Raw genomic sequence first — 3,484 nt, forward strand, 5'->3', positions numbered from 1 at the left:
CAGAGCGTTTTTGAGCACAGCTGCTGATGTGGTTCTCAGGGTATTTCATGACAATGGATGGTGGCAACAGCAGAGCAAGTGCTTCTCGGGCAGGAATTCACTCAGAGGAGTCAGGGAGGCATTTCGCTGCACGGCCCTTGTGACGGCACTAGGCGCCAGGAGGATGGGGGGAAGCTGTGTGTGCACGCCGAGTCACTTCAGTCATGGCGGACTCCGCGCCACCCACGGACTGCAGTCCACCAGGCCCCTCCGTCCCTGGGATTCTCCGGACAAGAACACTGGAGTGGGTTGCCATGCCCTCCTCCAGATCTTCCCAACTCAGGGATCGAACCAGAGTCTCCTGCACTGCAGGCAGATTCTTTACTGACTAAGCTATGAGGGAAGCCCAGAACAAAATTAATTTGTAAATTCAGAATGGACTCCCTGCAGAAGGAAATGGCAACCCCCTCCAGCATTCTTGCCCGGAAAGCCTCATGGTCAGAGGAGCCTGATAGGTTAGTCCATGGGGCTGCAGAGCCGGACACGACTGGGCAACTTAACTGTCATTGTCACCGTCTGCCAGCATGGGCTGGAGTCCTCTCCTGCACCCAGCGCTGGCTTGGCCTTGTTTTTGGGAAGACCCGATACACAGTGAATAGACTGAAAAGCAAGCACATTCTAATGACTATAGCCTAAATTTCCCCAAATGTACGTGTAGACACCTTCCCATTTAGAGCTTATTACGGGTGGACATCACCCACCTCCGCTGGAGTCTTCAACTAACTTATCAACCTTACTGATGACTTCAATATGAATGACTCGTAGGAGATGCCGGTTCGATCCCTGGGTTGGGAAGATCCCCTGGCGGGGGAAATGGCAACCCATTCCTGTATTCTTTCCTGGGAAATCTCATGGACAGAGGAGTCTGGTGGGCCACAGTCCATGGGGTTGCAAAGAGTCAGACATAACCTAGTGACTAAACCACCGTCATCCTATGACTAGCTAAGTCTGGGAGACGCTGTGTGGTAAAGAATACAAAACTTATGAGTAAACATTAATAACCAAATGCTCTTCCAATCAAGGGAAGATTTTTTTACCCTCTTTCTGGAGAAGTATAAATATTTAGATGACTCCATGACCATCCGCACTAGTTGCTGACTAGGTCCTGTGAGGAAGAACCCTTGCTCAGTGTTCTGGTTCCCTGCGTGTCTATCCTGGCAACCAACCTGCAGAATGAGAACCGGACCTGAACCACTGCAGTCTGGATTAGAGCCTCGATTCTGTCACTTCCTTTCTAAGCAGGTCTCTGGGTGACTCTCTTTGCCTCTCTGAGCCTCAATTTCCCCATCCTGAAGATGGAGATGAGGGTTGGCTAACTAGAGTTAAGGATTATAAAACTGAGGTGTACAGGAGGGCTTTATAGAGCTTTAGTAACTGCGAAGGGACAGACAAATGTCGGATCGCCACTAACACGCGGTTCTCCTTGCACGGACCCTCCTGTCCTCACGTGCTGAAGTCTTGTCCGTAAACACAGTGGCCGCCGGTGTGGTGGGACCAGAGGGGAACAAGAGTGCTTGGCTGCCTGAGCTTCCTGAGGATGACCAGAAACACCCGAGAAAAACACTTTTTTCCTAAGATTAGCTTCATTTCAAAATTCAAGTTACATGCCAAGAAAATGCTCAACTACTGTGGGAAAAAAAAAAAGAAGAAGAATTTACTTCACATAAAACAAATTACCAGGGAATGTGCTCTCCCAGGGACTTCGGAAAAGAACTTTAACCCTGTCTAAAGATTAACAATGATAATTATTAAACTGGAAGCTTATTGTTAGTTAAGATAACTGCATTTGAAAAAGTTGGGAAGGAATCTGGTTGCCCTTGGTTTACGTAGTTAGGGCCAGAGAGCGCGATATACCCTATCCCAGTCCCCGGAGGGGGACGTGGCTGAGAGCCCACTGTGTGCCAGACACCAGGCTTTCCACGTGTTATGAGACGGCTAAATTCTCACTTCAGCTCTCTAAGAAATTTCCCCCTATTTTGTAAAGCTACTCAGCGAAACCAAGATGGCATTTCTACCTGATTTTATACCCTGCTTGGTTTCCCTGGTGGCTTAGACGGTAAAGAATCGGCCAGCAATGCAGGAGACCCGGGCTGGATCCTTGGCTCCGGGCTGGATCCTTGGGCTGGGAAGATCCCCTGGAAGAAGAAGACATGGCAGCCCACTCCAGTGTTCCTGCCTGGAGAGTTCCATGGACAGAGGAGCCTGGGGGCTGCAGTCCAGGGGGCTGCAAACAGTCGAACACGACTGAGCGACTAACACTTTCTTTCACTCCGGACCCTTGTGAGGCCCAAAGTGACGTGTCTGGCAACAGCAATAACATTTATTCAAGAAGCACATTTCCTAATTTGGCTTTGAGATGGTTATTAGCACACAGCATTCCTTCTTATGGGTGTGGCCACCCCAGAGATCAGTTTATAGAACAGAAAGTTGAATCCTGTGCTGAGAAGCAGATTCTTTCAGATCGCAGCAATGACCTTCTGCTGCATACCTTCCTCTGTTTCAGGGACACGTCTGCATGAAGACATAGGGCCTGCGTAGAATCAAGAAGCCATGGGGGAATGACTGCCGTCTCTCAGTCTCCCTGCCAGCATTCCCGCCCCCCCCACCTCCCAGTTCACAGGGACGATCCCATTCTTAGCTGAACTTTAAAACACACATGCGACAATATAATCTGTGTTCATATTCGATGGTCCTCAAGATCACCTTTGAGTTTCTTAATCAATTTCTTATTAGTGAAGTTCTTATCCATTAAAAAAAAAATTCTACTGGTTTATACTTGAGATAGTGGTATCAGCCTGTGAAAATAATAAAATACTCCCAAACCCTAGTACTTTCGACATACCAAGATTATATATACTGTCTATTTCACAAAGTAATAGTTAACCAAAAACTTAATAACTTTGAACTTTGTATGATTAAGTTAACTGAGTGTAGGTTTGATTTCTATTCTGACAATAAGTTCTCATGTTGGAGCCATCGTCAGCCTTTAAAAAAACGACTGCCTACGGATTGCTCACCTTTAACCTCAGTTCCATTCCCTATCATACTCCAATCGACCACATCTAAGCACTGCTTGCTTAGTAGGTTAGAGGCTAGTCTTCATTCCAAGGCATCAGAGAACAGAGGAGCTATATGACGGATCCGTTCCAAGGGTCACGGCTGCCCCAGCTGCCCTCTCGGCTTCCTTCTATATCCATCCACATGGGATTTCATAAAACTTCTACAGACTATTAAAAGCGTTCTAAATATCTTCCTGATTCTGAATTATAGCTACAGCTTTTTCTCTGACAACTGCAACTCGGGTATCAACACTTTCCTGAAAGTTCATGGGACTTTAAATGCTCGCACACTCAGTTGAACCCTGAATACAGACTTAGAACAATTCTATATTAGAGCTGGAGAGAAACTGATACACCCACCTCTCCAAACACCATCATTTTCCACA

Source organism: Ovis aries, chromosome 7, assembly GCF_016772045.2.
Source record: "Ovis aries strain OAR_USU_Benz2616 breed Rambouillet chromosome 7, ARS-UI_Ramb_v3.0, whole genome shotgun sequence".
Taxonomy (NCBI): domain Eukaryota; kingdom Metazoa; phylum Chordata; class Mammalia; order Artiodactyla; family Bovidae; genus Ovis; species Ovis aries.